General features: G+C 45.6%; 1 long non-coding RNA gene across 1 annotated transcript in view; it reads left to right on the top strand.

The window, feature by feature from the left end:
- LOC135304355 (uncharacterized) overlaps nt 1-27,299 on the top strand; it is a 71,487-nt gene extending 44,188 nt beyond the window's left edge. The window contains exons 23-26 of the long non-coding RNA XR_010365761.1: nt 4,120-4,245; nt 5,466-5,544; nt 7,141-7,334; nt 13,262-27,299. This is a non-coding gene — a long non-coding RNA (uncharacterized LOC135304355). The remainder of the gene's footprint in view (nt 1-4,119; nt 4,246-5,465; nt 5,545-7,140; nt 7,335-13,261) is intronic.
- The last annotated feature ends 37 nt before the right edge of the window (nt 27,300-27,336 follow it).

Below are 27,336 nucleotides of genomic sequence, written 5' to 3' on the forward strand. Positions count from 1 at the left end.
TATTAATCTGCCCACTGTCAGAGATCTCTGCTCTCTCTCCCTCTCTCTGTCAGCACACAAGGAGACAGATTGACAGGAACAGCAGACATATGCAGAATTGCCTTGCGTGTGCTCGGGCTGGTGAATCACCACATGCTCGGGGTGATGAGATGCTCAGTTTGGAGGGGGTTGTACAGCCCTGAAGGGGCTTGGTGGAGGAAGGAAACCATGGTAAGGGTTTTGGTCCTGGGCAACACAGTATCCTTCAGATGTTTGCAAGAAGATCTTTCCTTAATTTTTAAATTTTTTAAATTTTTTTATTATTTTTTTTCAAAGCCTACTAGTTTGAGGACAGGTGGCTGCAGCACATTTTCAGAGGGCTTTGGAGAGCAGCCTGTCTGAAGTGTGTGGATGCAGTGCCTGCAGGGAGGGGAGCAGGAGTGGGATGGGTGCAAGCCCCAGCACTCGGTGGTGATGCCAGGACCACTGTGGCCTTAAAAAGCTCAGGAAAAAGGAACACCCCCTCCCTCCCTGAGCAGCTTGGTGTGTGCAGAGCAGCACGGTGCCCCTGCACACCCACCAGCTGTACTCCAGCCAGGACTCAGCCCTCTTTTTGCTTCAGACCAAGCAGTGTGGCTCCGTGCCACTGCCTACACCTAGGAGGCTGAGTGTGACTGGGATCTCTCAAGGGCTTTGGAGAGCAAGAGGCAAGGCAGGAATCAGCAGACATGCCGTGTCTCCAGCGTGACTCAGCCCGTGGGATGGATTCATCTCTCCTCCGGGGAAGCCCGGCAGCGCGGAGCGCAGCAGCACACGCCTGGCTCTTGCCAAGGCTCCTGCTGAGCTCTGTCTTGGCTCCCAAGTGGAGAGGGATTTCGTGAGGATGTGTAAGCATGGGCTTTCCCACGGGGGCTGTGAGGTGCCTCACCTAAGAGGAGGAGTTTTGCTCGCAAAAGAAAGAGCCTTGGAGAAGCAGGGAGCGACTTTCTAAGGTGCAAACCCCTGGCTGGAAGTGAGACCCAAATTGTCCCAGCTGCTGGGTGCCCCCATAGAGGAGAGAGCCCTTGACCATACTCAGACTGTCCATACTCCTTCCAGCTTGGGGTGCTGGCACTGCCCAGTGACATCTATGGTGTCTCAGCATGGGGGTGTTGTTGGCTTGCTCTGCTGTCCTTCTCCCTCTCATATGGACCAGGGTCCTCCATCTATGCCGAGCTCCAGTGAGAGTGTTCTCACTCTCAAGTGATACTCAGAAGGAGCTGGTTTCATATTATATCACTCAGCTCCTCGGTGGTTTGATTTTTGCAGCTCCCCGAGCTTAGCTGCAGGGATTTACAGCTTCTAGAAAGACTAGATTTATCTCCAGGCAGTATATCTCGCCCCCCTACTCCCACAGATTGGAATATTTTCAATCAAAAATCCTCTTGGAGTGTCTGGGGGTAAAGCACTGCCATGCCACGGCAGCAAAGGTGACCACGTGTCTGTCATACCCACAGTGTGCAATATGATGGCATCCAGGGATCTTTAGCATCTCCCAGTGCCTGTGTAGCAGAGATCCAACACCTTCACAGCCTTCCCCTTTGTCATACAAGACTTTTAGCTCATGATTCTGGGTTCCAGGAAATTTTGCCTTTTCTGGGCCTGAGGTTCAGCACAGGACAGTGGCTGCAGCGAGTTTGGTTGCAGTGGGGCTGCAAGAGCCAGGTGTGGTGCTGTGCCTTGCCTGCTGTGTGCAGCCCTGACCGAGCAGAAGGGAGGGAGGAAAGCTGTGCTTGCCACGTGAATCGATAATGCCGCTTTTATGGCTCTGTTTTAGTGGTTTTGTGCTGTTGTTATTCTGCTGGTGCTTTGTTAGTTCTGCTCAGTGCTTAGTGAGGCCGTCACACTCCTCAGTGTGTGCAAAGAAATTGCTGTTTTCTTCCAGAAGTTCCCATCTGTGTTTCCTCCTGATTTCTGAACCCCTTTGGAGGACGGTCAGGGTCTGTTCCCCTCCTGAGCACCACAGGGTGTGGAGAGGTAGGTCGTTGGTATTTGTATGAGCAAGTTAACAGTCTGGAGACATCTATTGATGCTAATTGATTTCCTGTCCCTTTTCCATGTCCAAATGATCTGCTATATCACTGCTATAAATATCAATAACCTCCTGGATGAAAATCATGGCACAAAGTCGTAGCCTTGTTGCTTCATGTGCAAAGGGCAAGAGAAACACCAGCTGCTGATCATCTCCTAGGTCACGTACACCCAAGTGTCACAAGAGGCAAACAAAGCCGCTGACCCTGTGCAAACTGAAGTTTAGAAGGAATGCAACATACGAGGGATGTGAGAACACAGCATGACTTGCTGTGAGCTGTCTGGAAACCCTTTTCAATAGGTGGGTAAGGGTGAGAAATGCCTGGGCTTTTCTGCCACCTCTTGATAGTTTGGTCTGCTCTGGAAATCCCAGGGAGAGGATGGGTCCCTCCAATGAGTCTTGCATTAAACCAGACTTATTGTGCTTGGCCAAGAAGTTACTTGGCATCTCTTGTAGCTGTAAGTGTCAGGGACTCAGCACAGCCTTTGAACTGGCTGGTAATGACTGTTCCTATTAAAAATTGCTAAGCACCACACAGCTGCTCACTCAGCCCTCCAGCAGGATGGTGGGGAGAGAATTGGAAGGGGTTGACATGAGAACAGCTAAATAATTTAAATATAATAATAATAATAATGGTGATGATAATAGTAACAAAAATTGTAGCGAAAAGGAAAATAACAAAGAGAGAGAGAAATAAACACCAAGAAGGACAAGTAACACAAATGAAAACAATTGCTCACCAATTGGTTGGCAACCCTTCTGGTGACCTTGCCCCAGTTTTATTGCTGAGTTTGACATCTCAGGGTATGGAATATCCCTTGGGTCAACAGTCCTGGCTGCATCTTCTTCCAATTTCTTGTACATTCCCACAGTTCAGCAATAACTAAGGCATGCCTGTATTATCAACCCTGCCACCAGGACAAATCCAAAGCACAGCCCCATACCAGCTACTATGAAGAAAATTAACTAGCCCAGCCAAACTCATCATGATGGCTTACCTTCATAAAAAAAAGAAAGTTTGGGAAGCTCTGATAAAAACCTGTGCTCTTTCATTTTTTATTTTGTTAACTTCTTTGGGATGACATGGTAGAAGGGAAGATAAAACTTTGTCCTATATTCTCTGTCAATTAGCAAAACCATTTTGACAATTGTAATAACAATCCTATGTCTGATACTCATCCTATTAATGTTGAACTGATTTCCTGTCAAATAACCATCACTGATTAAATCTTGAGGGACTTCTTTTCTAGGAAATGGTCAAAGGCTGTTCTGTGAGAAACAGGCAGGCAGTGAGATGGTGCAGGGTCTCTGCCAGGGCAACTTTCATGAGACCATTGCATGACTGGCTGCTTAATTCTGCAGTGTAAGAAGGACCACCAGAGGCTGTTGTGATGTTATTGTGCTGATCCAAACTCAGGAGAGATATTTTCACACAGATATCTTCAATGTGGCACTCCTGGTTTCCACAGGGTAAGATTATACTGGAGGAGCTGGGATGTGTGGAAATTACATCTCGCTCTGATGGAGGGTTCTAAAATTGCAATTTTGTAAAAATTGTATTTTGCAATTTTCTCCAAAATGTCCTGATTCATTCGGCTGGACAGAAATGATTAATCTTAAAATCAGGGACGATTTGAAGAGCCTGGAGAAAACCTTCATCTGTCCAGTGTCCAGGGGAGGTGAGTGACATGGACTGGAGCTGACATTTGCAGTCAGAGAGCAATGAGAGGCAGATTCTGGTGAATAAAGTGCTGAAGGAAGGTGAGATAATTTGTATCAGTCAATGCAGGGCTGTGAGAACATTAACGTGATTTTGTTTTCTCATTAGATTATTCCTGGGATCAATAAAAGCAATAGTATTGACCTAGTATACGTTGAGTTCTGTAAGCATTTATGATTTTGCAAATTCTAAGTATCAATCAGGAATGATATTTAGTCATTAGGGAACACATTAAATGGTTTAAAGAGTGACCAGCCAACATAAAAAAGAAAAGTTGTTTCTCTAATTTCTTATTTCTAAAGATCAGCTCCTGTTCCTAAGCTTTTTTTTGCAATGTTTTTATCTACAGTATGGAGAAAAAATATTCTGAAAGGACTGATAAGGTTCCCAAGTGATTTGAAGATTGGTAATGAGGTAAACAAATAGAGGATCACCAACAGACAACCTGGGAGCTCACTAAGCCAAGGACAAACAGGTAAATATGCATTTGAAGACATGCAAATACAATGTCAAGCACTTAAAAACAAGGAATGTAGGTCTGGAGACTGTCTCTGGAAAGGAGGAGGAGGCTGTCTCAGGAAAGAGAAAACCAGGAAAGGGGTTGTGGAAAACGAAATGCATATGAGTTCCCACTTGTGGCTGCAGCTGAAAGACCAGTAAGATTCCCTGGATCTGTGGCTAAGTATAGCAGGCAGTGGGAGTGGGGAGGTTGCATTACCTCCAGGTTTGGCACTGGTGCACAGCTGCTGGGTGCTGTGCTCATCTCGGGCGTCCACGCTTCACAGAGGACAGAGAAAACCTGCAAAATGTTCCAGGAGAGGCTCGAGGGTGATCAGAGCGCTGAGAAACTGCCCCGTGGAGCTTTTCAGGGCTGTCTCATTTCATTTATAAACTGAAGGTTAAGGAGGGAGTGGATGTGTTGGAGGAAGGCAGCTGTGTGGTGTAGGCACAGGGACACAGGCAGATTGTCTGGGAAGTGGGATGGTGTGGCTGGGATCTGTCTTTGGTGTGTGCTTCCTTAAGTGTGCATCAGTCTCCCCCACCATGGCCCCTTCGCTGGCTGATTTGACTCCTAGGTATTTTTAGCTGTTAAAATCTCTTTTTGCATGCAATTTGTTTTCACTTATCAATTCATCCCAGGCCCACCTTACACTTTTGGAGGAGTTATTTATATAAAATAACTTCTTTTCCCATGGGTCTCTCTGCCTAAAGCAATATTGTAACCTAGTTCCCTCTGGTAAGCAGCCTTATCCAGACTTTCCATGTTCATCTAAAATCCAGCAGTATAGTTTTTGGAGATCTGAAGCACCAAGGTATCATGCTGGAGCAGTACAAAGGATCCAATATTGAAAGAGATGGGTCAGGGTGCAGTAGGATGCACCACAAGGGCTTCTGAAGCTCTCTGCAGTACAGCTGACTGGTACAGAGCCCACATTGTCAGATCCCATTTTGCTGCACGTTTGTAATTATTACTGCATATGGTCGTTATTAAGCTTTTAGTTTTTGGTCTGCCTTTCCCTTACAGTGCTTCTGCACTAACGTCGTGTAAAGAGCTTTGCCAATAATAAATAACTCCTGGTTTTAACACACTGCTGTTTCAAAGGTTAGGTTATCTCCGTGGCAGCTTGACATTCAAGGATCACAAAGCTTCCCCATAACAACAATGCATGGAATGATCTAATTATGCTTTGACAGGTCATCCCACAAAACAATTAGGAGGGATTGGAGGTATTTTATTATGTTGCTCTGTGTGCTACACGTCAAAGACACGATGGTAAGAAAACTTTTAAATAAACAATGCTTTCAGGCCTAGCAGTTGCTCCTGGGGTAACTTGTCTGAGCCCTTCCTCCTCCCCACTCCTAGATGCAGATGTGTTGTTACGTGCATAGTGTTGGACCCAAATATCTCCACCTCAGTGCTCTTGTGGGAATGCTTGCTTTGATTTTAGGGCTAGTCACATTTGTTTGCTGAATCCTGACTAAACTCTTCATAAGCAAAGCACCACCAAGACCAAGCTGACAGTTTTTCCATGAACTGTACCTCTCAGCCTGTTGCTGCCTCCTCCATTTTAGTTCAGAATGAGCTATTCTCATGTTCTTGGCAATAATTACATGTGTATTACTATAAGGATTATGTTGATTAAAAATATAGAATGCATTATTTAAAGTTATCCAGATATTGTTTCCATTCAGATAAAGGGATTATTTACTATAACAGAACACTGCTGAGCATTTATGTGGCATTCTTTCTCTTCAAAGCACTTTAGCAATGTTAATCCAGGGAAAAGGTCTTCTATAAAAACTGGAAGAGAGCACTTGGATCAGGGGGACAGCTCTCAGAATTTAACATTTTATCACCATCTGTTGAAAGACTGGAACACTTTAAAAATGCCTTCCAACTAATATTTTAGGAGAACTTTCCTGGTTTCACATGCCTACTAGGCAAGAAAATGGTCCAACATTCTGATCAAACCTAGAGGATAAATTGTTGCTTATTTTAGAGAGTCTGCACACCAAAGTTTGGTGCCAAAGTCTGGGCTTTGCACATTTGGAAATATGCTGTAGAAGGAGAAGCACTGAGTCATCCTGAGCAAGAGGGGCCATGGGCTCTGCAGCACCTGAAAAAGGCACTGGAAAGCTTAAAAAAAAGGTGTCTTTAATTGCTTTTCAAATTACTATCCCATTGCCCTTGGTAAATGCCAGATTAGAAGATGCTTCACACAACAAGTTATCTTCCTTTTTAAAATAAAGGTTAGTTTAAGCTTATCAAGAAAATTAATTGCCATTGCAATGTACCATGGAGAAAACGCTTTCACTCTATCCTGAAGACAGCTGTGAGGCTGTAATTCTCCTTCTGGATACAAGAATAAGTTCTCTGCCAGGGTAGTAATTATCTCAGCATCTGTCTCTTTCTTCCTCTGCTCCGAGAGAATCGAAAGCCTCTGACAAGGTTTGCAGATCAGCAAACACAGGGGAATTCTCAGCCTCTCTCCCCAGGGACTGGCATTTCTGTGCTTACACTCCTGTATGCTCTCTCCCTTTCCTTTGCTCCAGAGACAGGACCCTCATGAGTGTCACCATGCCCACGGCTGAGACGTGGTCCCCTCTGCCAGCCCAGTGGTGAGAGGGTCTCTGCAGCATCCCTGCAGAGCTCAGGTGGCTCTGGGGTGGGTTTCAGCCCTGCAGGGCTCATGCAGGGCTGCAGGCAGGAGAGAAGTGCATGTGGCTCTTGCAGGGTCAGGGAAAGATGGGCTTTCCCCTCCAGGGGGTGAGGAACCAAGGAAAAAAAAAAAAACACCAAAAAAACCAAACTTGTTTTATCCAACTTCTTTTGAGGAATCTGCCTAACCAGCAACTCCCATCTCTGCAGGGCTCTGCTGTGGTGTAGCCAGAGGCAGCCCTGATGCTGATGCTTTAACCTCACACTGTGTGCTGCTCACCTCAAGGCTGAAATTGGATGTTCTTGGGCACAAAGGAGGAGCATGAAGCTCAGTTCTCCCTCCTTCTCCTCCACCAGCACCGTGCTCTGTCCATCACATCTTTTGGGAATCCCTGTCCTCACAGGTCAGTCTCCCAGCTGCTGTGCCAGATCCTGGGGCAGCTCATCTTCACCTCTCCATGCAAACTTGTCTAAATGTGAGTTCTTTTTACCTTTGATGTGTCATTTGTACTCTTCCCTGTATGAAAAAATCAAAGTCTGCATAGCTGCAGGATTTGCCCATTTCCCTGCTGACACCAGCCCATCTTTCCCCCCTTTTTCTGACATAGCACAGCCTTGCAATGTGCCTTTCATGCACCCTGCACCCAAGTGCTGTGTTTGAGGGCTGAGCTTTGCTCATTAATTGTCTCTGTTTTGCCGTGTGAGATCACTGAGACAGATCCTGACTCTGGTTGCTGCCCTGCCAGCATTTCATGTGTTCTTTGTATGCACCTTGTCCCAGTCCAAGCTGAGAGCATCATCCCACCTTTTGATGGCTCCTTTGTGATTGTTTTGTACCAAGAGCAAATTGCATTGCTGGTCTGTGCCTTCACCCTTCCAGGTTATTGATCATATAAATTAATTAAACTGATTCCAGTGCTGATCTCAGTGGCAGTCTATATTTTGCAACCCAAACTGCTCTCATTTAACCACTCATTCTCATCAATATCACAGCCAGTTCTTTCTCCACTCCAGCAGCTCCATCTATACAACAGCCAATACCCACATAATGACCTTCCAGAACAGCCTTTTCTAATTCTTCCTCTTGTCCAAACCCTTTTCTCCAGCTTTCTCGGTTATGGTCGCTTTTTCTTGTGCTCAGAGCAGAAAAAGAGGGGCTCTACAAAGGTTTTAGGTATGGAAATAATCAGAGCTGGAAAGAGGGAAATCATTCTCAGTGTCACAGCAGCTTTCACTTTAAAGGCAGCACTTGTGTATGCTGATTTTGGTGCAACTTCCCCGGGCAGAGCTCCCTGTTCCAGGGAAGCAACAGGCAGGGTCTCTGGGGATGTCATGCTTCTCCTTCTCAGAGGATAAGGCAATATTTGTCCTCTCCAATTGCACTGACCTTTTATTGGCAATCACCACGCTCGTGCTTGGCAGATGTATCAGCCTGAATTCGTGTAACTCCCAGGAGTTTGATACGTCTCTCTTCTCTCGCTTCATAACTTAAAAAGAGTCTCTCTGCCTGTTTCCAGTTTATCACGATCCTCTGCCTTGGGACTGACACTGCAGGATCTATTAATTTCTCATTGCTCTGAGTTTAAAGTGAGGACCCTCTTGTAACCCACTCATAACCTTCATGGGAGAGTGGAGTATCCTTGCCAATTATCTCAAAGATAGCTTTATAAACTCATTCCCTCCAAATATATTTTACAGCGGGAATAACTCACATGAAAAAAGATTCACCTTCCTTTCAGCAATGTCACTGGAGTCACAGCAGATTCAGAAAAAGTTGAAACACTAACAGGAGTCATATGAAATCACACACACTTCTTCCTTGCTTCTTGTTTTCCCTCTGCTATCCCTCCTGGCTGTCAGAGCTCCCAGTGATATCTTGAGCAAAAGAATCTGCATCTCTAAGTCCTCCTGCCCTTTGACACAGTCAATTTGTCCTTACCTCCCTTTGGACCATAAATAAATGGGAGAGTTCTTCATTATCTTCCAAATGAGATGTGAAACTGAGGTCCTGACCACTTGTGATCATTAGAAAAATCCCATGGCACTTCTTGCAAGAACAAGACCATTAGCCCTGATGTCCTGGCAGAACTCCAGTTTGGGTGATTATAATTACATTTTGCCTGTTTTTGTAGCTTCAGAGGGATAATAGAACTTCCATCCCTTGCTTTCCCAGGCTGTCACACAGGGCAGCAGTGCCAGCAGCTGCACTGCCCCGTCCTTGTGCCCAGGGTTCCTCTGCCAGGGCAGGGTAAACATGGGCTTGCTTGGCCCAGGCCAAGGGAGAGACAGGCCCTGGCCTGCCTTTGTAACTATTTCCAGTGGGGGCCTTGGCTGCTGAGTGAAACCCTAAGCCTATGAACAGCTTGGCCAGAGCTTGAGCCATACTGAGGGAGAGAGAAAAAATGGAGGAATTATCCTTCAGAGCTGCCTCAGTGGGAATTCCATGCCACTGTTCCTTTGAGGATGTCTTTCAAAAGCATTCATGGGGCACTCTGAGAAAAAACATCACAAAACTCAGTGATGCAGCTGGCACCAAGTGTTGGCTGTGTCACAGTGTTGGGAGGGGAGCTTTGGGAAACCCAGGACATCCCAGCTAGCTATTTATTTAAGATTTTTCTACAGCAAACATCAACTTCTCTGGGAACAAACCAACACGTTAAGCCCTGGAGAGTCAGTGGTGGCTGGGACCCCCGTGCATGCACAGCCCTTTGCTCCTTGGAGGGTGGGATGAGCAGCTGTGCTGCCCTGGAGGTGCTGCACACCTGCACTGGTGCTGTGGGGCAGAGCTTGGAGCTGTGGATCTGCTGCCCTCTGGACATGCTTGGAAGCAACCCATCTCTTTAAGTCCTTTTCAATTTTCATTTTAAATCCAGAGCTGGTCTGGGTTCATTTGGTCAGAGGCTCTGGCTTTTTTTTCCCCTGTGTTTATTTGCCTGTTTGGCTGGCTCAGTACGTGTTTCATTTCCCTGGCTCCTTTGGCATTTCTTTGAAGTCTGATTAGAGTGAATATGCAAACCACCTTTCCTAGTGGGAAATTCCTTCTACAAACACAAGAGTGCCAGTCTGGCTATGGAGCAGCCAACCCAGCTTGTCTGGGGGAGTGGGTCTGGGGGGTTGTTACTGCCCCTCCAGAGCCAGGACCTGCAGTGCCCATTCCCATCATGTGAGACTCCCACGCTGAGCCAAGCCCCTGTCTGCACCACACAGCTCTTCCCAACAGCATCACCTTGGCCACTGAGCAATGTGGGAACGAGCAGCAGCCATGCTGGCACCTGGAGAGTGCAGGACTGGGACCCAGGGCAGAGCTGGCTCCTGGCTCAGGGCTGGCACAGGCTGGGGAAGAGCAGCTCACAGTGGCTGCATCCCTGCAGAAGATGAGCAAGCATTTCAGCAGGGCTGCCTCTCACTCTGCCAGTCCCCCTCTGCTCACTGAGGAGGCTCCAAGCACCCAGACCCTGCACCCCAGGCTGCCACAGAGAGGGTGAGTGTGCAAAGTCACAATGAATCTTCCATCAGGCTTAGGAAGCTGCTGCTCACATTGTGCACAGACACATTTTGGCATTATTTCTCCCTGCTGCATCCTGGAGCAGCCAAATACTGCGACAGAGGAGAAGTTGTAGAAACAAAAGATATTTCTCCCTAAGCCAAGTGCCACTGGAAATGGTTCAGGCTGCAGCAAGCTTTTGCTCTCCTATCTCTACTTGTAATTAAGCTTTGCACAAATACCAGATGAAATTAATGCTCAAAGCTTGTTCCCTATTAATGGGGAGGGTGGTAGCTTTTGTGCATATGTGTTTAAAGCAGAGTTGTACCTGCTGATCTTGATGAATGGGTCATTTGTGCAGTGAGTTTTCTCTGAAAATGAGGAGGAAAATACACAGCACCAGTGCTGATAAGGGATGCTGTTATTTTGTGTTCTGTAGCCATTTCTCCAGGAAGCTGTTGCTTCATTTGTATTGCTTTTTTAACCTTATATGCTCAGTGGGCCCAGGCAAGGCTTCTTTCTTCTTGAATTAAATGTAATCAGGCTGAGCAGCGAGGAAGAAATGATGAATGAGGACATCATTTTGGAAAACACATATCTCCTGACTGCTTATCTCAATGACATAAGAGGAGTTGAATACAGTATGGAAAATAAATGCAGATGGGGGCTCAGCATATCATGCTGGAGCATAATAGCTCAGACCTGGCCAGAAACTATTTATTATTTAGAGTATTGCTCTTGTAATTTATAAAGGTTAATCATTAAAACTTTAATTCTCCTATAGGAAAATGGTTGAAGAGCTCTGGCATTAATCATGCTTGCAGCAAGAAGGGACCATGGCAATAAAAGGAGCAGCCTTGCATGGAGAGGCAGTGCCTGGGCTGACCCACCCAGCAGGGCAGCTCTGACCTTCCTACCTGCAGGCAGAGCCAGTCCCAGCCCACCTGGGAGGCATTTGGGTAAGGATGGGTGGAAGGAAGGTTGTGAGGTGCCAGGGATGCACAAAACCCCTTGCAGAACTGTAGTTACAGCAAGGGGCCATTGTCCTTCAGGGAAGGCACCAAAAATGTCCCCTCGCTTCATCTCCTGGCCACCCTCCCAGACTGGCAGCAGAGAACCAGAAAGTGTCGCAGAGATGTGAAGTCTCCAGAGGGCAAGAGGAAAAAGGGACTCGGAATAAAACTTCATGAAGTGGAAAAGTGGTGAGGTTGTCTCTTCTATTCTAAGGCCACATTTTTAGCCAGGGTGAGTTTGTTAATAGCCCTATAAACCAGGTGACTCAGGATGAGAAGAAAAGAGGAATGGCTGCCAAATAATTTGCTTTTCTCATACTGCAATCTACCACTGAAGTAATTTATTTGTGATGTAACTTTCTTCAGATAGAATAAATCTGATAAAGTCTGGTCATGCTGAGATAAAATAGCCTTTGAGCTGGCTTGTTCAGCACAGGTCAGTGTGTAATTATGGAAACATCCAGAGTTTTGTCTGAAGCAGAACAGGCCACTTTGCTATGAAATTGAAGGGGTCTCTTTTTGCACTGATAATCAGATTTCCATAAAAAACAAAGTGACTTCACAAATTTGAGTCATCAAGTCATGGCTGTGTTCTGGTGTGGTAATGCTTCTCATCACAAGAAAAAGGAGTATGGCAGATCCCAGAAGTCTGGGGAAAGTCTCCATTAAGGGAGTATTAACTATAATAAATAAAGATGACATAAAAACAAGTGTTTAGAAAATAATGGAGGTCTAACCCAGCTCAACCATGCTCAACCTTAAACAACCCTCAGATTTTGAATATCTGAACTTTCAGACTGGAGGCTGTCTTCAGTGCTAACTGGAAAAAGCTCCTGAATGCAGCCCAGCCCATTTTACCTGACCTCCATATCAGGCATATTTTACTGCAGAAAAGTCCTGGGATGTCTTGGGGGTCCTGCAGCCACCAGCAGGGCTGGGCACTCCAGCAGTTCACATCACAGCTCATTGCCCCACGAGCTGCCAGATTCCTCCTGAAGCTGAGGGAAATGGCCAGCCTCGCTTGAAGTTTTGCAGTTGTGAGGGAAGGAGAGCTTTGGTTAGCCATCTGAGTCCTAAATGAGTGTAATTGAATTGGTATTAATTAGCAAATCTGTTTATTGATGTTGCCATAAGTGGCTGCTGTGCCTTGCTCATGAAATCCAGGTATCAGGGCTCTCCAAGTCCTGGGATTCAGCCCTTTTTGAGAGCAGCCCTCACACCACCAGTGTGCAAAATACCCAAATGCAGCTGCTGGCAACAAGAGGGAAACAGCAAAGACAGTTCTAAATTCATGTATTTACTGTTGTTGTTGACCTCCCTCTCTCCTGGGAAGCATAACTCGGAGCAATCCCACCCTGGTGGGGTCTCACACCAGCCTGTGATGCTACAGGGCTGATGAAGCCCAAAATTATGAAGGTATCTGGATGTGAAACACAGATTTGGCCATGTGTAGACTCCAAGCTTTGGTTCTTCCAGAGAACAGGGAGTGGGATGGGGTTGAGCTGGGGAAGGACTCAGGAGCATTTCTGTTCAAGGCAGCAGCAGCAACCTTCCAGAGCACTTGGCATCCTTCCTGACTGCAGCCCATGAGGGATGGCTGGAGGATTCCATTCAGAAAGCCTGCAGGTCCCTAACAAATGGATGCCTAGGTTCATTGCAAAATGATGTACCAAGGATGGATGCAAACTGAAAACTGGGGCTGGACCTGTTTTGAAAATCCTTTAGTGATGTCCTTCATGAAAATTACAATTATCCTGGTGGTATTTGTTTCTCCTCCTTTTTACTTTATTTTTAATTTCACTTTTAAAACATGTGATTTCCATTTTTTTGCTAGGTCTCTCCTTGTTTCTGATTTACTTCAGCAATTATCTCTAAGTAGGACTGCAGTGCCACACAACCGAGGTGCTCCTCTGTCTGCTGAAAAGCCACTAAATCTTGGAAACTGACCATGAAATCTAAAACCAGAACAGAGATGATGGCTGGAGCAGCACTTCCTCAGGAAAAGAGTTGTGGAAATGTCAAACACAATGAGCTGTTTGCCTCTCAGATGGTGTGTGACAAAGGAGATTGTACAGCATGGGGCAATCCCAGCCTGCCATCCAGGCCCAGAGGTGGCTGCTGGCTGCAGCACTGCCAGCACTGACATGGAGATGCCCTAGGAAGGTCACAGAACCATGGAACCATTAAGGTAGGAAAAGACCTCCAAGTTCATCAAGTCCAGCCTTCGAGCAAATGCCACCTTTCCCACTAAACCCTACTGTGAAGTGCCACATCTCATTTTTGGATGGGGCTGATGACTCCACCACTTCCCTAGGGAGCCTCCTGCTGCCTTCTCCCTGCTTCTCTCTCCAGCTGTAAATTGGGAATAGAGGTAGTGCCTGCTAAGTGAAGTTGGGCAGTATTTATTTTGAAGACCACTGTATGATATCTCACAGATCACACAATAAATGGCAAAACATTCTGTATGGAGAAGGGAACCTCTGGCCTATAAAACAACCCTTTTTGGAAGTGCCATAGAAACCTGTCAGTGCTCATCCTTCAAAGGCAGCTGCTGCATAGGCCAAGGGTTCCCCACTTACATGCAGAACAAAAACAGTGTCTGTGAGGTAAGAAAGTGTGAAGGGGAAATAGTCTTCCCCTCCATATTTGCACACTGGTCGTTAAATTGCATCATATAAATCAGCCCCACCAACTAAATGTGGCGTGTTCTGAAATACTGTATTTGCTTTGGATCAGTTCACAACCAGATTGCTTTTATTTTGTTTCATAAGAAGTTGAGATTGGAGATGTATGGACATGTTACTCTTTATGTTTGCATCTGCCACCCTGGCAGGAGAAAAATGGTTGCTTTGGTTTTGCAAACATTCTCCACTTATTTTCCTAAAATGGTTTGGATGAAATACTGTTGCTTTATATAATTAGCTGAAATAATAAACTGGAGAGGGTTTGGTTTTGTTTCCTTTTGGAAGGAAGCATACTGCAGTGAGCTCAACATCCTATAGTGCAGTTGGCACAACCTGTACTGCCGTGATGTGAACATTTTGGAGTGGATCACAGCCTGTCCCCAGCCCTAGTGATGGTCCTGCTTGGAGGGACCTGAATTCCCACTGCTCTGTCTCTGCTGTGACCATGAGTTGTCCTTTCAGCTCTTGCAAAGGCAATACTGCTGGGGTGGATGGGACATCCCTGCAGAAAAGGATGTTTCCAGAAAGGCAAAGGGAGATGCAGAAGAGTACAGCATGTTCCTACATGCCAAACATACCACCTTAGGTTCACTTTCTCCTTTTCTTACCAACATCCTTATCCAGACAGAGCAAAAACTGATTTCAGTGAGTGCCAAAGGACAAACTCCTGATGCACACAAGCAGAAAGGAGTCATGTTCCCAAAGTGCAGCTATTTGTGAGCAGGAGAGCCCTGCACCAGATCAGACACAGTGGGCCAGAAATTCCTGGCATTCCAATGAGCAATTCAGTTCTCTCCTTAATCCTCTCAGCCCTCGAATGAGCTTGGTGATTTCATCACACCCCTCAGGAGGAGGGATGGGTACACTGGGCACATTTGGATGGGTTCCTTGGGGCATCTTCACACTGCAGCATCTGCTGATCCTGGGGAATAAACAGAAATTTCTCTGTGTCACACACAAAACTCTTCTGCTTCCATTGCCCTTGTGTATTAAAAGAAAGTAAATAACAAATGCTGCAAACTACTAAAATTTAATTTTGAGTCAGGTTTGAAAAGATGTGTGGGGTTTTAAATGTTTTTGAACCTGGTAGTACCAATTTTTATCCCTGGCTTCTATAGCAACCCTGCCTCTTTTCCCACTTCTCAGTATATCCTCCCTGTGCAATAACCTCTGCTCCTTCATCCTGTATGAGTTGTGTACACTTGGATAGTGGATCAATCACCATAACAGCTGTTGTCTTTAAGGTTTATTAATGCTTTCCAACTGAATTCCTGTTTTCCTGCTAATAACCCTACCAGTGGAACACTTTTCTGGACACACAATTATTCATGTGGCAAACTTGCCACCTGAGTGCTGCTGAGAAATTAGTAAGCCTTGCATCCAGCTGGAAGCAAGTCATTTGTAATTTCTGCAATGGGTTTGAAATTGGGATTATTCCACTGCAGGTCTGTCTTTACTCCAAGCAATTCTGAGGAAGGAAGAGCAGCTGATGGATGTGGAGGGGTGAGAGTGGCACAGGCACTGCCCATAGGGATTTGTTGTCCCCACTGCTCTCATTAGCTTGGATTTGTGGAGTGCAGCTGAAAGATGAGGGGGGCAAGCAGAAAGTGAGGATTTGGCCCAGCTGCTGCTGGTAGGAATGAGGAACAGCTCTGCAGAAAGAGACACGTCGTGGTGCTGGAGCAATGAAATTCCCGTGTGGATTGTGTGGGTCAGGCTCTTTGGCAATAATGGGCTGGGCAAAGCCTCAACATAAATGCCTCTGCAGCAGCAGTGAGGACTTTGACCAAGGAGAAAGCCAGATTGGGTTTATTTATGCTCCTCTTGTTGAAGCAAAGCTGCAGCTATCCTTTCAGTGGCTCAGCTAATAGCTGCTACCTGTCCCCAGCAGTTCTCTCTAGTTTTTGGTAGATAGGCAATGCTTAGGACTAGATACCACTGCTGGGCACAGCTCCAGTTCCCTGTGGGAGAGATGGAGATAGTGTGTGATCTTTTGCATTGTTATGCTTTATCATTTTAGGTATATTATATTTGGCAGTCAGAATAGTTGGACAAGCTGGGAGTCATCTCTCTGCTTCAAAACAGTGCAGCTTGGCAGTTCTGTTTATCTTTTACCAATTCATTTTAATGGAAGCTGGAATTTGAGAAGTTTAAAAATTAAAAGGAAGAGTGTGATTACTGTAAAGCAGGGGTTTAACTTGTGGCTTCCTTTTTTTTCCTTACACTTTCTTTATTGGCCCCAGGCATGGTAACAGAGCTATCCATACCAGCAGTGTCAGTATTTTTATGCCGACTGTAAAAATACCCTGAACAATTTATGCTGAAGAAGCCAGCATCTCTCTCAAATGCAGCATTGCTGGGGCCAACATATTCCTCTTCCAGACAACTGAATATTGAAAAGAATGCAAAACACAGTGAAAAAGCAGAACCTGTCAGTCATCCCCTGGCAGCTCTCAGCACTGGAAAGGATGGATGAAGAAATCAAACATGGCCATCTATATCCCGTCACTTGAATGCTGAGCTCAGAGGCAACTCCTTGGGAGGTGGGATACAAACTTTTCTCTGGGATGGGCTCTAAATGCATGGGGCTCTGCAGCTGAATGGACATGTGCTGCAGGGCATAGCAAAGCCATTGCCAGCACATGCTTGACAAAGCCCATGGCAGGATGCAAAGAGGGGAGTCCTGCAAGCCCTGCCAGGACCCCCCAACAGCAGTGGGACACCTACAGCTGATGCAGGAGCTGTGTACAAGGTTATCCTTGGGAAGCCAGGCATTTCTGCTGCTGCAGTGCATCCCTGACTGTGGCTTCTGACAGGCTGCGTGTGCTGGACCTGACCCCATCCTCCATGAGGATTCAGGGGGTGGTGGCTTTGGTTCTTCACAAGCAGGGCTGACACTGAGCCAGGTGTGCTGTGACAGCAAGGAGCTGCTGGCAGTGGTTTCCACCTTTCTGCCCCTAACAACACATCATGCCAGAGAGTTCTTGCAGAGCTGCAGTGACCCACCCTCTTCTTCATCCCTCTCCCTCAGTGTGAGCAATGCATGACAAATGCAGAGCCATGCAAGCATGGGTACAATCTTTCTGTTCCACAGTCAGCAGTGCACCCATCAATCCACTGGAGTCACTTTAAACTGCTTTTATTCTATTTGTTTCATTATGCTGTTACGGCTCTCCTCAGACACAGTGCTAATTAACTCAATCCCATCCTAGCAACTCTTGGCTCCCACATCATCTCCAGGGTTTCCAGTCCAGGGAATTGTAACAGATCATTTATCCCAGGGGCTTTAAATGGATGCTTTTCCATGATGGAGCTGTAGGCAGAGGGACTTATAATTGCAGAGGTGCATTCAAGTCTCTAGCTCAGTATGCAGCATCAAAATTTGTATAGATTTTAAATAATTCATAACTGGGCTTTGGTATATTTAGTCATTCAAATTGGGAATCTAGAATTTTATTCTGCAGAGAGCTGGTGTGTGTCATTGTCAAAGGTTAGCTCTGCTGCCCGTGTCCATGCAGAGGAGTTCAGGCAAATTAAGTCAGAAGAAGTGACTGGCAGCAAAAGATACAGCAAAATCTGTGACACATAATAATGCCATGAGGGCCTCCAGGCAGCTGTGGGCTGGGTGATGCTGGCACATTGTCCAGCAGGATACACACTGCCAAGATGGTGGGAAACTTAATTAGCAAGGAGCACTGCCTGGGATCACAGATTACACCCCTGTGCATGGTCGAGGTAGGGTCTTCAGGCTTCAACCCATCAGCTACCAGCACCTGGGGACTCTCTTCATCTGTTGCCTCCAGTTCTGTATGTGGAGTGCAAAACCCTGGAGGCAAGGAGATGCTCTTTGCTGTGTCCTGTGACTGCAGCACAGGCAGGTGGGTGCTCGTACCCATTAGCAGACGTGGCAGCAGTGCTGGACTTGGTCCCAGCTGGCAGAGACCTGAGGTTTGCAGACCCCCAGACACACTAGGCAGTGCTGAGTCCTACTGCAAAGGGGTGGTTTAGAAACAGGAACCCATAACTTAATTTCATTTCTTCATGACCTCTGGTCTGTCCCCCTTTCTTGGGCAAGAAGTCTTTGAGAAGTCTTCTTGAAGTCTTTGAGAAGGGGCTGCAGTACAGATGACTCAGGAGGGGTCTGAGCGCAGCATCTCCCAGACAATGAGATCTGCTCAGGGTGTCCAAAGTCATCCTAGCCACAAAGCACAGTGGAGCCTTTTGTCCACAGGACGGGCTATTTCAGAGAAATGCTGTTGTTCAGGAGGGGGTTGATTCTGCAGGGTCCCAACACCAATTTCCCTTGACAGGAGAGAGCAGGAAGCACTCAGCACCTCTCTCTAGGATCTCAGACCACACACAGCATTGAAGCCTTTTTTCTACCTCTTGTTTTTATGCATTACAGTCACATTATAAAGAAGTCCTGCAGAACATTCAATTACTTACTGCACAATTATAATCATATTTGTATATCTATAAGTAGGTCACCAGTCTCTTAGGTTAATCAATTATAATGGCATTCACACCGGTTTCTTTCATAAATCACTGACTTTTAGTGTATCCACTGAGATAATGGAGGAAAACCATCTAATTTTGATCTAAGTAGAATGAAATGTGAATGTGCATAATTTGCTCTTACAAAGTGTATCTAATGTTCTCTACATCTGTATTTATTTGTGCTGTTTCATGCTGCATATCGTTTAAGTGGCAAAAAAATACAGAGGCTGCTGCACTTAAAATTAAATGACCCAGAATAATACAATTTATCCACATTTATTTTACATTGTTCATCATGAAAGATATTTTAATAACCTAGTTCTGATGCCTGGTGCACTCATTACCAATCACACTGAAATCTGAGTCCTGACAGCAAGATTGTTTGGTGTGCCACAGGGATATTTTGGGAAGCTGTTTTGCCATGTAAACTGGGAAGTTAAGTGGAAAGGGTGGGCTTTAGTCAGGCTGGAGACTGAGAAGGCTGTAGGACGTAGCTGGAGGCCACCAAATAGTGGGCACCTATTGAGCAACTGAGGCTGTAGCTGCTTTAATGCCTGCCCAAGCCACAGTTTTCAGACAACTCAGTGAGCAGGACAAATAATAACTGAATGGTTTCTCTTTTCTGCCTGCTTAGCATGGGTGCCTCAGCACTGCTGCTGGAGAACATGTGGGAGAACTTTGTGCCCCCCTCAGTGGTGTCCTGGGCAGGCTTTGCTTGGCTGGGTCGAAGGGACTGGGATGTATTTTGTGAAGTACAGACCAAGACCTGGACTTCTGCTACCAGAACTGGCTGATCGCAGTTTGACTGAAGAAACTGCAGAGGAGGGAGATTTCTGGGGCTTGGGAGCCCTTCAAGGTTCTGGCTGATGTGCCTTGGGTTAGCTTGGGTTGGTGAAGGAGTGAGCTCATGGCAACCTACAGCTACCTGCAGAAATGATGGAGCCAAACTCTTCTTGGTAAAGGCAAATGATGTTACAAGGGGCAAGAGCAGCTTGGGAGACTCAAATTGGAGGTCAGAAAAACTTCTCTGTGAGATAGATGCATGGTCATCCAGTGGGATTGTGGCATCCACAGCCTGGAAGGTTTTCATGCTCTGGCTGGACAAAGCCATGGTAAGCTTATTTAGTGCTGGTGATAGCCCTGTTTTGAGGAGGAGGCTGGATGAGAGGCTCTTCCCATCAACATTGCTGTGGTCCCACTCTTCACGATCCCTGAGAGGGAATTCAAGAAGGTGACACAATGGGGTGTGAACCCTTGTCTCCACAGCAAAAACACCTTGAGTTTTGACATCACCTAAGTGAGAGACATAACTCTAGAGGCAGAGGGGACAGGGAGGTAGAAGGTCTGGTCAGCAGAGACCAGCCTTGAGCATGGTGGAATGCTCATTGCAAGCAAACTCTGCCTGAGTGATAAGCTCAGATATTTTGCCTGGATGCAAACCATTGTTCTCCATCCTGCCCCTCTTGGAGCAATGCAAAGCAAACCAGCTTTAGCTCTCTGTCTGCAGGAATGTCTGCCTAAGCATCCCTTTGGCTGCCAGCCTGGAAACCGCCAGCGTTGGAGAGGTGGCGATGCAGGGACTGCATCCTGAGCAAAACCAGCGTGCAAATTAAATGCAGAGAGGGCTGCTGGGACTCACCTTGGGCAGAGTCACTGGCTGCTCTGCAAATGAGTTATTGCTTAGGAAATGGATTCTGCTTCAGCGCTGTCTGTTTCGCAGCTGTGGAGCAACTTTGTGCAGATTTCCAAGCGGGACCTGAAAGAGCAGGGAATGTTTGAGCTCAGCTTTGAGAGAGCAGCTCCCTGGGATTTGCCCAGCTGGCAGCAGCTCCCTAACCCAGCGCTGCAGCCCCAGGTTTGCCCCGGGCAGGCTGTGCCCTAGGGCTCACTGCCATGCTGAGAGCTCCACAGATCCACAGGATTCCCTGCTAGCTAACCCCTTAATCCCAAAGCAGCTCATGAAGGCGAGCTGACAATGGAGCCTAATGAAATTGCCCTTTTTTTTTCTTTTTTTAAACCTCGTATGCAATCTCTTACTAAAACGTTCCATCTTTTCAGAAGAAGCTGCTACTGAGGAATAATCAGTGTTTTCAAATCTCCTTCTGAGGGTTTTTGCGTGTGTTTTGTAAAAGAAAAAAAAAAAAAAAAAAGAATTTTTATACTGAATTATTTCCTGCTTTCCTTATGGAGAAATAGCAGCTTTTATCCAAGGGATTTCTGCTGCATGGAGCTGTTTAGTTTTGACAGAAGGTTGCTTGCTTTTATTTTAATCTGAAATTGTTTAGCAAAAGTGCCCTGGCTCCTGTGACTTGGCCAGCTGGAAGGTCTGGCTCATTATTAATGTAATTATTTACTCATTTGTTGTGGTAGAAGCAGAGCCCTGGGCCCATCCACGTCAGCCTCAGGCACTGTGGAGGCTCCCGTGCAGATTTGGTGACCGTGTCTGGGGTGAATGGGATGGGGATGGCTCTGGAGAAGCATTTATGAGGATTTATGTGTGTCACACTCCTATTTCAGACTGGAAATGTGTCAGTACATCATAAATATTCTGAGTGATTTACGCTCACCAGTTCGGGTGCCTTAGCCCCAGGAGTAGATAAATTGTGGTTTAACGTGTTATTTACACTTTCAGGAAATTCAGTGCCTTTGGAAAGCACCGGGTCGAAAGTCCTGGAGGGAAGCTGACTCCTGGTGGGATGGATAACCAGCAGGAAAGGTTCTGCCAGATCCCAGCTCCTACTCTGCACAGGGCCCTGTGGGAAGTGTTGAAAAGCAAGTTCTTAAATTGTTTTATATCTCTATAGATGAGTTTAATCCCTTTCTATTTCTAAAGCAGTTTGGAAGTCCTACATGTCTGAAATGATAGCAGGTAACACAATAGAGGGCTTAGCTGAATTTTAGGTATGCAGATGAGCTAAATTAATTAACAGTAGTCTCTTTCAAATGTATGGCAGAGTAATACCAGCCTAGTCTATAGAAAGATTCTTTGGGACTTAATAGTGAGCTGGGAGTAATTGATTGTGCCATAACCCATGGTTAAGCAGATGATATCAGCAAGTCAGTGGGTAGGGTTTGGATTTGCCATTTTCCAGCAATGATCCTTTGTGTTTTCTCTGTGAAGTCAGCCCACAGTGGTGTCTGTGAGGGTGCCTATAGCTCCTGAAATTCCCATGTGGATCATGGGTGTAATAATCCACCCTTCACTAAGGAAAACTATTATAGCATAAAGCTTGCAGGCTCAGAGCAGGTACAGCTGAAAGGGAGAATTGAGTATTTTGTTAAGAACAGATAGTTGGCTTAGGTCCTTATTAGCACCTATCTAAGCCCTGTTCAATTAATGAAACACAATTTAAAGTAAAAAGGATTGGTACTAACCAAACCACTGCAATATAAGCTCTTCTAATTATGCAATAAGATAATGTCCACCAGATTAAAATTTTAATTAGCTTAATTTAGAAATAGAAAAAGCATTAGATTTCTAGTTCTGGAACACCTAAAATGACCTCAAGGGGGGAAAGAAATTGAAAATCATTTGAGCATTGTGTGTGTGCTCACGTCTGTTGTTTTCTGAAAGTCGTCAGCAATTCCCAGTGGGCTTGGGCTCCTGGCTTTGCTTGCCAGGACCTGTTTGGGGAGCTCAGGAGAGCTTGGGTAGCTCTGGGAGCAGGGGCAGTGCAAAGGAGTGCCCAGCACTCATTTCTAGCCCCAGCTGCCTGCAGTTCCTCTGGCTCTGCTTTCAGAAGGCAGAAACATGCTGGCTACAATAGGGACTTTTGTTCTTTTTTGTTTTCTTTTTCCTCTTTCCTTTTCCCTATTCATAGATTTAAAGGCCAAAACAGACCATTAAGTCCAACTAATCTTACATCCTGCATGACAAAGGCCATCCCACCCATCCCCTAATTCCTCAATACCACGGCTGACCATGACCATGGGATTATAGACCCTTCTGTAAATGCACTGGGAGCCTCTGTGTGCCCCAGGCACAGAGCAGGACCCCACTGAAAACACCCAGCCCTGATTTAAAGACTTTAAGTGGCAGATGATTTAGCACATCCCTCATGAAACCATTCCAATGTATAATTAACACTTACAGTGAAATAAGCCATTGGGGCTGAAGGCACAGGGAGCTGTAACACACAGAGTGCACAGTGGACAGTTGTGTTGGGTTATGAGGCAAGGAATCAAAAAAATTGCTTTTATCTCTTTTCAGGGAAGAAACAAAGATATTTGAACCATTTGCATAGCATAAAAGCTCTCCAGCCCACCTTTTGAAAGGGCTAGAGGTTTGCTAAGGAAGTTTTGAGGAGATGGAGTAATAAAGAAAAGAAGGTTTTATGATGCAAGGTTGACTGGGAAACTTTTATTGGAAGGGTTTGGCCAGCTCCTAGTCCCATGGGGAAAGCAGGAGGAATTTGACTGTAGTGTGTTTCCCTTTTGGAAGGTCAAAGCCATTCCATACAATTGCAAAGCAGCATAAGAGAGAAACACTTATTCCTCTGTCAAGGCTGTCAAAAATGGAGGAGGGGAGGAAGTCCCAAGCACTGCATTTCATCAAAGCCCTGAAGGTAAAAATGATCAGCTGGCTTGAAATTTATCTTAATGAGTAAAATCCAGCCAATGAAACAGGGTGCAGATGAAAGTGACAGATGGAATCATTTAAAGTTTGATTCTTTGCGTGAAAGAAAATAATATTTTTTACAAGTTATTTTTCTTCTGGTTGTTACAGTGTTCTGCATAGTGTCACAGCCAGATTAATTATCCAAAGTCTCTCAAAAACTCAGAGTTAGAGGGAGCTCTTGGAAAACTTACATCACTTGGGACTTAGGTCTATAAAAGCTCTGTGCAGTAGGATTCTTGTAGGGAATCTCCCAAATTTTGATACTGAGAGGTGCTGTCCTCCACCCCTTAGTGTGCAAGGCCAGCATTATGTGTTATATATCTTTAACAGGGAAAGATGAGCAGGAAAATACATTATAATAATATTATCTCATCATCTCTATGGACAGGTAATTCTTGCAGAGATACCTAGTGCACATCTGTGACACACACAGTAGGGGCCCCTGTCCCTGTGAGAGGGCAGGAAACAAAGCACTGACCCCCCTCTCCTCTGCCCCCTTAATTTCTGGTTATATCAATGAGTCAGCAAAGGTTCAAGACACAGAGGAAGGGCATCTGCTGGCTTCTCTGATTTGAGCAGCGTGGGGCTAGATGCTGTAGCACACATAGCAAGTGTTTGTGCAGCCCCTCAGCCTGGGGTATGAAAAACCCACACTGGCATCAGATGGGTGAGGGGGCTGTGGTGAGCCTGCTGCTGCTCCCCAGCCATCCTTCCCATGGGTTCAGCATTCCCAAAGCTCTGAGCAGGAGGCTGAGAGCAGGATGAGCAGCCCATCTCCTGCCCAAGGCGAGGAGTGAAGGCTGTGGCCAGACAGGACCTGCACCTGCACTCCCTGCCACGTGTCAGCTGGGAACAGAAGGAGGGATTGCAAGGAATTTCTTCAGATGTATTCCAGCAGCAGATGAAAATAGCTGCTACTGTTTTGATCCAGTGAAGTGGCAGCTCAGGCACACGCAGGACTGGCAGCATCTCCACCAGGAGGGATTCCAGGGGCAGCCTGGGGTTGGAGTGATGGAGCACAGGGCTAGCCCAGGGTGCCCAGGCCAAGGGGTAGAATTTAGGATCAGAAGATATAAATTCACACTGCCCCAGTTTTCTCTGAGTTATTGCAAAGTGTTGTAATGCTATGAACCCTGAGCGTTTTTGGGAAACCACGAGAAATTGCTGCACTCAGTATCTGTAATTTACATCCAATCCAGCTGGGGATTTTCTACTGAATTCTGTTGCGATGAAATTTTAAATGTTTAATTGTGTTTTTGTTTTCTTTTCCAGAAGTTTCAGTGAAATAGAACACAAATATTCTGTTTCCCTGTGGACTCATGGCAGCAGTGTGTGTGGGGGGTGGGGCACAGAGGAAAGGGAGCTTTTTCTTTTTCAGGAGTTTTTTTACACATAACTGGAATGTGAAACTCCTGCTTTGTCCCTCATTTTCTGTTTTACAGGGGGATGCTTGCTGTAGGCCTTTAACAGCTTGGCAGACCTAGATTTGAAGTAAAAGAAAGAAAATTTGTCTCCGCATCTTGAGATACTGTGAATTATTTATTTGCTATTCCTGGTAAATCTGCAGTTGCAAAACCTCACTGCGAAATGAGCATTTCTTTGTTTCACTGGACTGTGGGATCACTCCCTGAAGATTCATCAGCCCTGCTGCTGGAAGAAGCTGTCCTCAAAGCTTCTTTTATTATTATTATTTGGTAATGCTTGAGATTATTTTTGCTTCACCTTCATTTATTCTCCTGTTCATTTTAAAAATTAGGTAATTGCATTAAGTCATCTGAAATTTAAGACCTCCTCCTGAGATTTGTTTTTTGTCCCTGCATCTGATCCTCTGTCACACAGGTTAATTCCACAACACTGTGTTACCCAAATTCAGCATCAATTTCGACAAGCAAATATTTATACAGCATCCAAGATGCAGTCTGCACACAGAATGACACCAAATTAACTTAAATTGATGCTAACTACTCTAGGATTGAAGAGTGTCCAGAAAAAAAAGGTGGTACCAATTTAACCAAATCTATTTCTAAACCAGTGTTATTAAACTGGAATAATTTCACACTGAAAGGCAAATTTCACCTTTCAGATGTCTTGAATGCCTTTGGACCAAATCCCACTGCTTTCACTCCACACAGGACTACCTATTGAGATAGTGTGAGGTAATATTATGTCTTTTCTCACTGTTCTTTCAGGGCCATGTGTTCCCTCTAGGTTTTAGGAAGATTTAACAAATATTTGCCTTTTTCTTCAGTGTAAAACCACTGTTGGGGACCACTGTACATTATCTTACTCTCTTACCCACCTTAATCAGGCAAATGCTGCAGGTTTTGTCCTGAACTAGGTCAGATACACCAGTTTTGCATTATATATCTTCAAAGTGGGCACAAAATGTCCCTTGGACCATATGGTCTGCAGCCCTGGGCTTTGTTGGCTCACACTCTTTCTAATTCCTCCTAATCTGCTCATAAGCACCTCCAAAAGGGTTCTTCACACACCTCACCAGTAATCTCTGTCAATGCCTGGTTGCTCTTTGGATCTGATGCCAGATGGTATTAATATACCCATCACTGTAATTATCCAGACAAGCAAACAGTGGCAGGAGCAATCCCAACGTCTCACTTTTCCCACTGATTCAGAGGCATACTTGAAAGAGCCCTTTCATCCCCATGGACCCTGTTCCCTGGAGTTGTCCCAGGCTGTCCTCATCAAAAGGGAATTTGATGTTTCAGCAGTTTCTCAGCCAGTTTCATGCTGGGAAAGAATCAGTGGTGATGGGGCAGTATCATTCATTCACCCTCCAACTGTTGCCCAGACACTTGGTACATGGCCAGGTGTCAGTCCCACATCAGGTCCTCCTTTAAAACCTTTCACAGGACCGAGATCTATGTGTGAAATAGAAATTCTGCTGATGCCTTGTGACTTGAAAGCTAGCCTGCCTTTTGTCTGGCTCCAAGATTTGCTGCAGTGAACAGCCTGGACAGAAGGTTTCTGATGCCATGTGTTGGGAAGGAGGCACTCCTGAAAGCTTCCTGCACCCAGCAAAACCTCCTGCCAAGTCCATCTAAATGCTATGTGGCATTTAGACAAAGTTTATTTAGCATCAGCCCACAGCGAAATGAAACTGTAAGGGATTATTTTGCAATTATCTTGCAAGTTGGGTCCCTTGAGTATTGGGATCTTTGGCTCAAGCTTTTAAAGGCTGCCCAGTTTACCACACACCCAAAGAGCTTTGGGCAATGTTTGTATTCAGGGAGGCAAGATCTATAAGTAGAGATAAATGCAAGATCAGTTCAATAGCTGGAAAAATCAGAGCTCTTTTGAGCACCTCAGCCTTTCCAAGACCTATCTCCTATTATGGCAAGATGTGACACTTGCATCGAGTGTATTTGGTTTTAGGAATGAGCAGCAGTGATGCCACCGTGACAAGAAGAAAGACTTTGATGCCCACATCACAAAGAATATGCAAACTTGTATTATTCCTTTGATTAGCTGCTCTCTGATATGTCAAGTCCATGAATAATCAAGCCTCATTTTCTAATTAGTTTACTTATCACCCCACTGCTCCATGCCTTCACTCATTTGCATACCCTATACCAGATAAAGGGCCTTACTCTAAGAGGTGCCAGCAGGGCTTCCACCTCTCTCCCACCACAGCATTTCTTTGCTTCTTTCCCAGATATTTCCTTGCTCTTGGCTTTGCTTCTTCTCCCATGCAATGACCATCTCACTGCTCTGTGCTTTTCCACTCATTTTAAGACGTGTTTCCTCAGGGAGCAGAGTGGTGTCCTCCACACTGTCTGTCTCCTGGTGATACCTTTTGACTCCACAGTCTGGTTTTACCCAGCCTCAAAGGAGAAGTAAAATTATCAAAGTTGCTGGTTTGCACATCTTATGGAAATGGTGGAGGAGAGGTTCTTTTGGGGCAGCTGGGGAGTGTAGGCTGGAGCATCCACTTCATCACTCTGGGGATAAATGATGGGAAAAATGGTTTTGAATGCCCTGGCCACAACTCTGTTTAGCCATCAGCTATTCCAGACAAGATAGACAATTCCATAAAGGAAAACTGCAGCACTTGGGCTGGTGATGATTGTGTTTGTTATTTTAATAAACATG

Source organism: Passer domesticus, chromosome 7, assembly GCF_036417665.1.
Source record: "Passer domesticus isolate bPasDom1 chromosome 7, bPasDom1.hap1, whole genome shotgun sequence".
In the NCBI taxonomy this organism is placed as follows: domain Eukaryota; kingdom Metazoa; phylum Chordata; class Aves; order Passeriformes; family Passeridae; genus Passer; species Passer domesticus.